The sequence below is a fragment of the Eupeodes corollae genome, chromosome X (genome assembly GCF_945859685.1).
Source record: "Eupeodes corollae chromosome X, idEupCoro1.1, whole genome shotgun sequence".
NCBI classification, from domain to species: Eukaryota; Metazoa; Arthropoda; class Insecta; order Diptera; family Syrphidae; genus Eupeodes; species Eupeodes corollae.
Window position 1 is genome coordinate 5250701 of NC_079150.1, and position 13970 is coordinate 5264670.

The window sequence follows — 13970 nt, forward strand, 5'->3', positions numbered from 1 at the left end:
TTAAAATTTTTAATGAGGATTTGTAATTCCTAAAAAAAAATAAAAAAAACCCTTAATGTTCCATTGGAGAAAATGTAATGAATGTTCTATAGGTGAAGTAGAATTTTGATTGTGGTTTGCGCGCAAGTGGTAACAAAAAGTAGGTTTTAAAGCACCGCTGCCACTGATCGAACAATAGGAATAGAGGAACCGGAAATGTTCTTTCCCCGATCAACGGGGTTGGTTTGGCAAGAAATATTAGTCTTATTGATCGATGTCATGATTGTCAGAATCAGGTTCAAATAAGTATAAGTAATTTTGTATTAAAAAATTAGTGATAATTGATATTGGTAGTGTTGATTTGTAGGTTACGAGTATTACCAGGAATGTTTGAGGTGATGCTGTTGCAGTTGAAAGGCTTGGGTATGAAGCTGATTGGTGTGGAGGTGGCTTTTGACTTGTGTTTGTTTATTTGGCCTATTGGTAATTTTTTGCACAGAATGTATGCATACAGGCACAGGATGTAACGGAAGGTAACAATTAACACATGACGCGTTGCTTTTGCATTTTTTTGTTGTGAAACAAGACTAACCCATTTGGCTTTTAATTAGTTAATTAGAAAGCAATTCCTTTAAAGGAATAGATTTGCAATATACTTTGACCTACAAAGAACGAGAATACTTTCAGCACGATTTTGGGTTAGTAAGATACCTTTTAGATCAAAAATACACTTTAAAACGAGACATCTACTTGTGTCGGCAGATAAAATTACTATACATTTAGGGTCGCCTGGAAGGAATAACATTCAGAACACATTTAATTGTAAAGGATTGAGATTATTATTTTTTTTTTAGTTTTAGTCTTTATGTTGGGTGGCTGTATCAAGATCTTCCAAAAGTCTGAAACGATTGACCAAAGGTCCACGACGTGTTCGAGCTGTTATTGAATTTATATAAATTAAACGGTTTAGTTCGAGGTTAATGGATAACGGGATTTAACTAAGTCCAACCATTGAATAATTACAAATTGAAGAAACGGCCATGCGTCTTATGGTTTTCGTATATGCTAATTTATATGCTCAAAAGGGATTAAAAAGGTTCTTTTGGGATCTTTTTTGAAAACGAACTATATTAATATTTTTGAATGAAGGCAATAATATGTACACGTTAAATTGGATACTGAGTTTGTCGCCATAAACCAAAAAAAAAACAGTTTTGAAATTATACTATTGGTTTTTCGAGAGTAAAAAAATTGCCATTTTCGTACTTTTTTCGTTTGTTATGTAGATTTGGTTTATAATCGTTTGCTTGATTATTAAATGCCATTACTGTTTCATCGGTACTGGCAGATATACCATTTTACGAATACATGAAAACAACTAGCAAGTGCATGTTGTATGGTAATAAATTTCTTCAGTAAAGGCATTTAAAGGTTTTAAACTTTTTAAATAAGCTTTAACAAAAATGAAATACTTATAATTTATTTAATAGTACTTATACATATATGCACATAAATAATGCATCACTATTTCTTGAAACTTTTTTTACAATTTGCAATGCCTTACTTAAGTATGCGACCCAAACTGATAACTTCCCTTCCCGTCTGTCGATTTGTATCCTTAAAAGTTTGTAGGTTTTCGTGTTTTGTTAAAAAGTTGTCAGTTGAATTATTCTTAAAAGTTTAAAACTTACCAACAATATTTTGCATATTAGTTTGATTTCAAAATCAATTTTTGTTAACGAGATTTTTAGTCGAAAACCAATTTATTCCAATTTTAGTAGCATTATTTTAAAGGTTTTATTTCCTATACAAACAAATATAAATTGGATGAATGAAATTAATTTGAAGTCAATGTCTTCTACTATTTACGAAAACCGAACATCAATTTTTACGAAGAGACTGTTGGATTTTTATTAAGAAAAATAGAATGTAGAAAACAATATTTTCTATGAGATAAAAATAAAAATAAAGTTTAAAGCCAATGTTTTTAAATTTTGAAGAGATATTTGTTTGAGTTTGTGTTTTTAAGATTTTAATTTGTTGTACAAAAAACTGTCGATTTAATTTTTCTAAAAATTTCACCGAATGATGAAAACAATATTTCTTATAAGATAAAATTAATTTGAAGCAAATTTCTCAAATTTTTAAAATATATTTGAGTCGAAATTCAATTTTTACCAACTTTCATTAATTTTGTTTTGTAAAAGAAACTGTAAATTCGAATTTTCTAAAAATTTAACTGAATATATAATTTAAAATTAAATTGAAGTTGGTTGGTTCTTGAGATATTTTGGGTTAACCAACATTTTCATCCATTTCAAATTGCTATGTTAAAAAAAAAAACGCCCACCCAATTTTTTTGCATTTTTTTCTGTAAAACAAAATTTATTCGAAGTCGATATCTCTACAAATTATTACACACGCAAGCACAGACATCTCGAGACGTAGAGAAATGTCAACATTTTCAATTCTACAAATCGGACCGATTACAATAACTTCCTATGGGAAGTTCAAAATAAAGCGAAAAAAGGGAAGTATAATAAGAAAAACATTTCTTTACTACAAAAACTGCTAAAAGTCAAAATTAATTCCATTCAACCGGCAACGTAAAGCAAAACAATATGTCAAAAAACTACATAATATCAAAAACAATACAGAAAAATAATTCTTAAAGCCATATACCACAAAATGTATATTTGTATGTATATACAAAAATTCAACAATATGAGAAGAAATTGTATGTTATTTGTGTACGCACAGTGCACTGGTAAATGATCACATGATCCAAAATGGCTTTAAGAATCCTTTTTTACTGCACTTTGATTATATCTTTTTTTCTTCACTCGACAGTTTTTTTTTTTTAAACAAAGAAATCTGCCAAAAATACTACAAAAATAGTTGGAAAATCTAATAGGTACGCCTCCAACTTATGTACCTACTAACCTCCATTTGTGCATGTGACTACCAACCTATTTGTAATTACTAATTACCTACCTAACATTAACCTAAACAATATACCTACCTATACTTAGATATGCATGTACATCTGCAATGTTTAATTTGTAGTAAAGTTTGATTCGTCCATCATCCCAATAATGTTTTGAGAAAAAAAGAAACTACAAAATAAACCCATCCCAACCCATATCGAACTAATAACAAAATTGAAGAAAAACACAAAGAAACTAACAAATCATTATCATGTCGAATTACATGCAAGCACCAAAATCATTTTATGAATGAGAACGTATTTAAAAAGAAAAAACGTTAAAGATTCATTTTCTGCAGCGAACGTGATTTGGCCTTGAATGCCACACTTCAACAGACATACCTAAACATCTTTGTATTGTTGTTTTTTATTTCAAATCAAAAGAACAAATATTCTGTTTTCTTCCTCGACCATAACAAATTGTGAGTAAATTTCACATAAGGACCAAATCTGTAAAATAAGGTGTTGTATTTGATAAACCAAAACCGTGTAAACAATAAATGTAATTATTTAATATTGTCCAACACAATCGGTAATGAAAATTATAGTCATGGGAGAGATAGACGATGACTGAACCGACAAATTTATAATTATAATAATAATTGCACAAAAAGTAAAAATATAATAAATAGTATTGCATTTGCATTTTACATCGAATACAAATATTAATATGATATTTTTCTTAAAATTAATTCAAGCCCAGAATTAAGACGTTCTCCATTTACATTACGTATATTTGCTTCCGTTTCCTAATTAAAGATATAGTGATTTTTAAAAATAAAGCATGGATGTTCGTGTTATCAAATTTCCAACGAAAACAAAACACAGTTAATCCATACAAAACAACAAATATTTTATCAGTTGTAGAGGGCGTAGATGCGATAATTTTATTTTCAATTTAAATTTCGTTGAATCATTCTTAGTTTTATGGAATTGACTCGTTTTATTTGTTATTTGATTAAATGCCTCTTTGTCTCGTTGCTGCACAAGTATACATAAAGAGACACCAATCGTCGTCGTCTGTAACAAGTCTTGCTTATTGCATGGTTAGTTGAATGTGCTTGCTTATTTGTTTTTGTAAAGACAAAATGCAGACAACCTTCGGAGGTCTTTGCAAAGCAAAGTTAACTTGAATGAATAATAATTAAGATGAGTGTTTTTTTCCATACAGAACCAATTCTTTTGTTTTAAGCACTATCGAATTTGTTTTTTTTTTTGTTTAAGTCAATTTTAATTTTAAACTAACATTTATAGCTATGGATTGATTCCTGTTAAAGTCTCTAGTTACATTAATGTTTTAATATATTGTAGTCCAGGCAAGAATTTGCTTGATCAATCATAACATTGATAAAAACCTAACATAAACTACCGATGGCGGAATGGATGGTGAATATTTAAAGAAAACAGGGTGCAAAAATTATCATCTAGCTTTTAACCTTTATCTGGAAACATTTTGACAACAAACACCGAACTTTCCAATTCATTTATTCTCTATTAGGCCCCGTTTATTTATCTCATGGGACTGGCAACGCTGCTGTGAAAGTGAAAAGTTGTAAACATTATCTCGCCCGTATTTTATTTTATTAAAAGTCAGTTTAAAAGTAAAACAATCATCTATTTATTAGTACATTCTTATCTACAAAGAACTCGAAGTACTCGAAGCAAAAAGCCGTGAACTTAAGGGCAAAAACATTATTTTCTCCTTAAATCTGAAAGCACTGACCCAGAAGAAAAAGATGTTTAACTCAGCCGCTATTAGATTTAGCAAGAAATGTCCAAACTCATTAAAATAAGCAGAAACAGCAACATAATCAAAATGAAACACTGGTTGTAACGAAACTGCATTGAAAATGCTTAAGAACTCCGCTAGGATAAAGAACACAGGTGTTGACAGGTGCAGTGTAAACACTCGCGCCTTCACTACAATATCCACCTTAAACTTTACGGTCTTAAAACTTATTATATATCCCACCTTAGCTTCGATTTCACCCTTACGATATCCGACCACCATTTTGTATTTAGCCATTAAAATAGTTCTTTAATATTCATATGCTGGAATGATGAAGTCATGTCATCCAACACGATATTTAAAAAAACTTAAAAAATACTTAAACCTAAACATTATAAGTAAATATTCGTATATTAAGTAATTCTAATCGTTTGGTTAACAAAAAGTTTAGCTGACGGCCCACTTAGCCGTCATAACAGGTGTTTACATCCAACCAGATCTAACTAATCAAATGCAGTTAAAACGAAGTATTTTGTTGCAATACATAAAAGTTATCAAACAAAATAGACCACATGCACTCTTCTTATTAAAAATAAAATATTTTATTTTTTTGCTGAAAATATGGAAAGATCACTTCTAAAAATTATATAACGGCGATGTCTAGTTTTGGCATCTCTGTCAAACTAATCCGTTTATGCAGAATGACGATGGAGAATGCACGCTGCTCTATCAAGGTCGGAAAAGATCTTACCGACATGCGACTTCTTCAACATCGTTCTGGAATGAACTGTGCAAAACTCAACTGTCAACACTAGAGGCACAATCTTCCAAAGGTCCATCCAATTACTCGGATATGCAGATGATATTGACATAATTGGAAGATCAAAGCGTGATGTCAGTGGAGCGTTTTTGAGCATTGCGACGGAAGCGAAGAAGATGGGTTTAGTTGTCAATGAGGGCAAGACCAAGTATATGCTGTAATAATATAATAACGACGTCTTGGACAAAACGTCACCATTAACAGCTATAACTTTGAGGTAGTTAAGGACTTTGTCTACCTAGGCACCGCTATTAATACAGACAACGACATCAGCGCTGAAATGAAACGAAGAATAACTCTTGCAAGTCGCTGCTTCTTTGGACTTAGAAGGCAATTGAGAAGTAAAGTCCTCTCTCGAGTATCTAAAATCACCATCTATAAGACACTCATCATCCCGGTTCTCATTTATGGCGATGAGGCCTGGACCCTGTCAAAGAAAGATGAGAGCTTCTTAGGATGCTTCGAGAGAAAAATTCTTCGGGTGATTTTTGGTCCCGTACCGATGGAGAATGGAGGAGAAGATATAACGACGAACTGTACGGGCTGTACAGCGACACTGACCTAGTTAGCAGAATTAAAGTCCAACGGCTTATATGGCTAGGTCATGTAGAGCGGATGGAAATCAACGCTCCAGCCCGGAAGGTCTTCGAATCCAATCCCGAGGGACGGCGCAGTAGAGGAAGACCGCGACTCTGGTGGCGCACCCAGGTGGGAGAGGACCTCAACCAACTTGGCGTGCGAAGCTGGAGACAGCTAGCTAGGGACCGAGATAGCTGGAGACGCATGTTGGTTGAGACCCAGGTCCGCCCGGACTGTAGCGCCACCTTAAGTAAGTAAGTAAGTAAGTAAATATTTTATTTAAATAATAATAATATACCTACTTAAAACTAATGGAAATGATGGCGAAAATGAACTACAACAAATGTCTGGACAGCTAGACTTTGGAAGTGACATAAACACAAACCTCTCAATCTCAAATACACGTCAATACAAGTAAATTTATTAAATATTTCATAGGACGTGCAAATGGAGGTTGTGTATTTACTATAAAAACATCTCATCTTAAATTATACGATTTTACTGTTATTCAAGACTGTATTTAATTTTTTAAAAACTAGCAACATGTATATACAGCCTCTGTATTTAAATTGTAATAAGTGGACCGAAGATTTTGAGCTACTAAATAATAATCTATCTATTCTTCCAATTAAGAGTATACTATTAATTGGAGATTTCAATGCTAGAACTAGTAGCGATCAAATAACGCTCATCTTTCCTCTCATTTCTCGAACCTCTTTTAAGCAAACATCGAGATATCTTTTTTTGAGATATAAACAGTTTTACGAAAACATAAAATAATAAGGCACCAAGTAAAAATAGTGTACCTTAAGAATTTTTTAAGAATTCATCTCAAAGTTTTAAGTCGCAACTTGTTGTGCTTTTTAACAAAATTCTTACGAATGCGGAAGTTCTTTTCTCGTTCAAAAAATCAGTTATCTTCCCAATACGTAAAAAAGTTTCCCTTAATGACGTTTCAGAGGTTTATCTTTAATAGCTAGGGTATTTTGCGGAGTTCTAGTGGACCGTTTGGAGAAGTGGGTAGAAGAGCCAAATATATATAGCCACTGTTGACCAAATCTTTACTGTGTCATTGATAGTCAAAGCATTTGAGGCTCGATGTTTGCCGACTTAAAAGCACCGTTTGATTTGGTAGTTGGCAATGCTTTAATATACAAACTTTCGCAGACAAGTTTTTCAACCAGATTTCTTCATGTCTTTAAGAATATCTATACAAACACAAAAGCTTACGTCTGCGATGGAACGCAAAATTCAGAATGGTTTAGTACTGATTCTGGTGTCAAACAAGGTTGTCTGCTTAGTGTACTTTTATTTTCACTATTCTTTAATGGCATTGTAAACTACTTGGCTGGAGGAATAAAAAAATGGCCGGAATCCGGATAAATGTGTTACTATATGCTGACGACATGGTCATATTGTCGGAATCGAAAGAAAATCTTCAATTGATGATTAATCGACTGTCTGCATAGGTACTGCGATAAATGTGAATTACAAATCAATACAGATAAATCAAAAATAATGATCTTTTCCCGATCCAATCGGAATGAAGCTGAAAGTAATCGGAAGTACAACGGAAGAAGTTTGGAAGTGACAAACAAACATCTTGGTGCGAACCTCAACCCAGAAAGTTTAACATTTTTTTAAATTCATTCTTTGGTTGATTCCGAAAACCAGATATTTATTATTAGAAAATTAAATATGATGAAGTTAGTTAAGAGTTTTAATTTAAATTGCAAAATGGGGTTATGTTTGTTTAAATAAAAATCCATATTTGAAATCAGAAATCTTTTCAGAATTTTCAATACTGTTTTAAGTTCGTTTAAGAAGCAATAAGTAATAATTGGAAAGATAAAGAACTAAGGAAAATATATTTGTGAGAAAAGAAAAATTGGAAAAATGCACGGTTAAGGCATATTTCAAACAACTCGTTTTTTAAAAAATAAACTGTGCAAAGTAGATGTGAAGCCTGGGAATTGAATTGATGAAAAGTAATGAAGGCATTCCAATAATTAGTTTTTTGACATTATAGTATAATGAAAATTATAGGTTTAAAAGTCTAAATACAAAAATTGCTCTCTTTAACATTTTCTTGCTTATAGAATAAAGATGCGCACGCTTAGGGAAAACCTTATTTGTTTTTAAATCAGAATACAATTTTAATCCTGAATTTTGTTTAAAGTACGAAAGTGATTTCAATAGAACAGGTTTTAAATACTATGTATATCAATAAAAGAGCTACCCACACTGATAACTTCCGATCCTGTGTGTTGATTTGTGTTGCTTAAAACTTTAATAAAATACCTATTCATAACAATATTTTGTGTAAGATAAATAATTTTTAAATTTAAAATTAAATTATTTTAAACAATATTTTGCATGTGATGAAATATTCCAAAGCCATTTTTTTACGAGATTTTCAGTTCAAAACCATTTGTTACTAATTTAATTTATGCAAACACAAGCTTTTTTCATGAGATAACATCATTTTGGTTTTAAATATTCTAGGTGACAATTTTCTTCTCAGTTTTTATAATTTATAAAAAAAGGTTAGTTAAATTTTGTTTAAAAGTTTTATTAGTTTGGTATCACGTTTATAATACAGAATAAATTCAAGTCGCTAGCGTCATTAGTTCTTGGGATATTTTTGATTAACCAAATTTTTTAAATTTTCTTTGGTAAAAAACCACCCAATTAATTTTTTGAGTCTTTCTGCATCTTTCTCCATTAATATCTATATAACAAAGTTTATTTGAAGCCGATATCTACACCGATGGAAAAAATAATACAAACGAGGAAAAAACTAGCGAAAATTCTTAGCCTTTATCTCCGTGCATTTCGGATGAAATTTAAAGTTTCTTGACAAAATTTGTTCAGATAAGATGGAAGAATTTATGTCAGACTAAGACTACCAAGGATTCCAAATACACAAAGACTATTGAAAAGGCTTTTGGAGGAAGCACTATGAGTGTTTGCTAGTTTTTTTGTGACCATCTGTAGCTATGTATGCCAATTATTTGAATGAAATAAAAAACATGTTATGTGGACTAAATTCTGATTTAAACATCGAGATGATGTCTTTTGCCGAAGAGGACATGTCAATTATTAAAAGTGTACGCAAGATAATGAACCGAAGAAGTTGTAGATAGGATATAATCTCCATAACATAATATGTTAAATGGAAGGCCATCAACAAAATTTAATTTTAAAATACTGGAATATGAAAATTTTGAACTGTAAAGAAACTGCAGAGCCAAAGCCAAGGTCATGTAAAGGTTAAAACAAATTGATAATATTAAACACTTTTCAAGACCTGGAGTGAAATCGGCTAAGTTGATTGTTGATAAATGACAGTCAAAATAAATTAATTTGATCTACCTATGTTAGGTGATAGGCTTATTGATACCTAAAGAGCTGTCACGAAATAAGTTTGATAGCCATTTTCCAACAAATATGTCGTTCCTAAATAGAGCTACCTGACGTTAACACAAACGAATGAAACATTTCTTAGCAAGACAAAGCTTACGACATTCGAAAAAAAACACAATTAAAATAAGAAGCTATTAAAACACTACCAATTGGATACTTTTATTTACTTTATTAGACAATTCTAATCTGAAATTTTTCAATAAAATTGAATCATCTTAAACAGACATCGAGTTTTCCGATTGATAGTCAATTGGACTATCAAAAGTCCAAAAAACACTCTAGCCGATTCCGGCCTGTGTTAAATGGTTAGTTCTTCATTAAAATTTGCGATTATGTTATTTAAAATAAATGTGCAATGACCATGTTTTTGAAGATTAGCAACAATTTTACCAATTTAATAATTCTATTACAACAAACACAGTACCTACCATTCTGAATTCCTTTCTATTATTTTTTCCACTACAAATTAGTACAAAATACATATTTTTCAAAATTATTTCCTTTTCATAAACTTTAACAATTTAATATGATATTTTTCCCCAAATTTGTTTTTATCTTCTCAATACGCTTTTTATTACAATTGCAAGCTATAATGATTTCTATTATTTTTCCATCACTGTATATTGATATACGGACGACGAAAACATCTTCCCGAACACACATACATCTCCTTGATACGTCGAGGAATGTCAACATTTTCAATTCGACTAATCGGACCGTTTACAATAACTTGCTGTTAAAATTTGTTTAGCCAAAAGCAACTACCTTAAATTTCATTAAATAATAACAACTTTTAAATAAAATTTAAAACAAAAATGTTGATGATCCCAAAAAAAAATGTTTGCAATGTCATGTGTTTTATTTGAAAAAGAGAACTTTAAAAATGAATCCAAACAGAAAACCGGGTGTACAATTTCGTGCTGGGAGTCTAAACGTTTCCTATTCCTTACAATTATTTCAATATTGAATTAACTGTGTATTTGTTAATTACATTGAATAAAGTAACAATATTTACTGGGGTAACCTCCGAGAAGTGTTTGTTAACGCCGTACTTTACCACCGGTCACCATCAAAAACTATATAAACAAACAACCATCTGATAAATGGACAAATAAATATTAAAATAAATTAAGTGCCACAACTAGGGTTAGATAAATGGTTAAATGCTGGTTCAACAATAATCGAAAACAATCAAAACATTGAAAGGACAATGCAACACAGCTTCGTCGTTAACATAACATTTACATTCAAATATGAACTTTATTTGCCACTCAAAAATTCAACTTTGTTTGCAACAAAATTCCATGTCGAGCATAAACCTCCGTCTTATACAGAATCCGATTGCTCAAGGTATCTGTTGATTGCCTTGCCCCTATCACAACTATAGTTAAACTTCTTTTCGTCTTTCTTCATGAACGCAACTTAACGAACGACAAAAAGAAACGAGTTGTGTAGATGTAGATAGATATAGAATGCATGCATAAAGAAAAAGATAGATATATATACTCAAACAAAGTTGATAGACAAATATTGACGTACGGATACTGACTACCGAGAATCAAGACATTAATTGAAAAATAGGGAAACCTAAATGCCTAATCGAAAAAGAAATAAAATGTCAATAGAATTGAAAACTAAATTTTGTAGTCTAGTGTATAACACAAGCTTTAAAATATGAACTACATATTTAAACGGTCAAAGGCCACAAAGACCAGGCCCACCAGCCTCTCGCAAATTAGAATTCCTCATACTCCTTTATCGATAAGAAAAAAAAAAGGAAATTTGGTATGGAATTTCCAGGTTACGAACACTAATCTGGAACAAAATAATTTAAATGTTTTCATATTCATCAATACAATAATTTAATTTTGAAACAAAACTTCGGTCTGTACGAGTAACTCAATAAATATATAAAAAAAAAATTGTACAACAATGAAATTCACAAATATTTTACTCGAAAAGGTTGCAACCTTTTGACAAATTATTTTAGCAGGTAACTACCTATAGATAAATATTCTCGGCCTTCATATCTTTGAAATTGTTTCAATTTTGTTTCCTTTGGAAGTGTATCACTGTACCTACTTGTTTAGCAAGAATTACTTTTTAAACAGACGATATTTTAATATGGTATGAAAAAAAAAAAAACAAACAGATTCGGCTTTCTGTTGCATACACCGCCAGCGCTGCGGCGCGGCGCACCAAAACCAACTGAGTATGCGTGAGATGTCTAAAGGGATCAAACAATAATCTCCCATCCCTGCGCAAGATGAATTTATGAAATAAGGAAATATTTAGATTTTTGATTATATTCTTGGTTATTTCTATCCAATTCAAATTATATTTGCAGCTAGTTGCTCAAATAAAAGGTTTAATCATGAAATGAGGGAGCTTCCCACAAACAAACAAATTTCTGAATAAATTTTATCATTGCACCTAATTTTCTTTTTTGATTGATTGTTTGCTGACCTCGCCTGTTTTTTCACAGAGAGAGAATAGCCAAACCAAACCAGACAAGACATCCGCCTCACTCACTCAAATGACTTTCATTTCAATTTTAATTTCAACGTTCGCGTTCACACACATCGCGACGCAATTATGTTAGTACGGGCAACAACAGGATTCGACATGTATTGGATTTATATGCCCACATAAGAAAAGAACAAATAACTTTTGTGTAGGCTGGCTGTTGGTACTTGATAAGGAAGGGGGATGGAAAGAGATTTGATTTTGTTACTACACTTTACTTACCAGGGAATTAGAAGATTTTCCTCTTATTATTAATCAAGTGATAATTACAGCATCCTTCTTTTGCAAATTCAGTTATATAAAACAAGTTTCACGTTCACCACATTTCGTATAAATCACCACACTAAGAATTTTGTATCTTAATTTTATTACTTTTAGGACTTTAACAAAATTGTAGCACTGAAGCCCTCAAGGGGTACTCTTGTTATACTTTCTAATTGATGGGAGTTGTTCTTGTTATTATTTATGATGGGTTTTGCTCTAAAGGTGTATGCGTGTGTTAAAATGTACATTGTTTCTTGTTAAACCTACATTTACATCACGAACAATAATTTTTTAAATCTTAAACTCACCACAAATTTAATCATCATTATTTTAAAAAATGTTCTCGCACCGTTCACAAAGAAGAAATACCCACAAAATTGCTGGATTCCGAGATTAGTAACATGAGTACGGCTTTTGTAGAGATTGTGATTCAATTAGATTCTTTCTATTTAATTCGCCAACACTATTGCCAATGATTTGTCTACGTTTTTACAGTTTACACACCCGATTCACGATTGAAATTTTGTAATTTTTATTTTCTTATTTTTGATAATTGAAAAGTTTCGGCAGCCAACGGTATTCAAAAATAGGCGAGGGGAAAGAAAAAACAGGAGAACGAACAAGAACCGTAATCTGCTAGACCAATACACACATCACTATTCCCTTTTTGAAACACTCCGCTTGCAGTTGATAACCGGACTAAAACTTAAGAGCCATTAACATGAGCATGAACTAGTGTATTTTTATTTCTTTTGCTTAAAGGAACAAGGAGAAAACAGAAAGAGAGAGGTAGACGATGCGACACAAATGTGTCATACGAACACGAAGAGATAATATGGTTGTGCTGTTCTACAGAATAAAAACTAGGTCAGTTTGGTAATTTGAATGAAAGAATGGAAGTGCACACAGACAATACCTCTGTTCTCTAAAACACATTAAAAAAGTATTTATAACAGTTTTTTTCTATCCTATTCCAAAATGACATTTAAGCGCTCTCTTCAACTTTTTGACATCTATTGATTCTGATTTTGGACATTGAAACTCATAATATTAGTTTGTTTTGATTTTGGATGACTAAGTTTATTTATAAGCGGCAAATTAATTTAGTGAATTTAATTAAAAACATATTCAATTCTATTGCATTGCAAGGACAATTTAGTTTTATTATTCTTCAATACATTTATCAACCTTTTTTAATTAAAGAAACACTTATGAGATGGCCCTGCGCTGAAATATTGTACAAAATGAGGTGTTGAATTCCACCTTAATGAAAGAAGAGAGAATATTGTGGGTGAATATCATTAACCTTGCGATTGCGATATAATTGGACATGAAATAGCAAAATTATGTATTTCAATTTTATTACTCTATTACTTTATTGTCAGAAATTCGATTTCCTTCGCATATCTTTTACAACCTTGCATTATCAATTTTTCTATTACAAATCATGCCAGAACCGTCATGCCAGAAGTCTTGGGTCGAATCCCTGCCTGTGCCATCTATAGATTTTTTTTACAGGTACTGCCTCCTGCGAGAAATTGACAAATCCTCCTTGTCATGAAAAGTGCTTTCTCAAATTAGCCGTTCGGATTAAGCTTAAAGCCTAGTACATACTTGTGAACCATCTCGTGAACCCATACAAATTTCAGTTTTTGGTTCAC

At 31.5% G+C, this 13970-nt stretch overlaps 1 protein-coding gene across 8 annotated transcripts in view; it reads right to left on the reverse strand.

Annotated features, from left to right (window-relative positions):
- Positions 1–13023, reverse strand: part of LOC129953299 (plexin-A4) — a 56321-nt gene extending 43298 nt beyond the window's left edge. For 6 of the 8 annotated variants that reach the window (XR_008782480.1, XM_056066358.1, XM_056066357.1 and 3 more), the window contains exon 1: positions 12268–13023. The gene's annotated coding sequence lies outside the window, so the exon portion shown is untranslated. Of the gene's footprint in view, positions 1–11520; positions 11607–12267 lie in introns of those variants that run through there. The other 2 variants (XM_056066355.1, XM_056066356.1) reach the window with 2 other exon arrangements.
- Between the last annotated feature and the right edge of the window lie 947 nt (positions 13024–13970).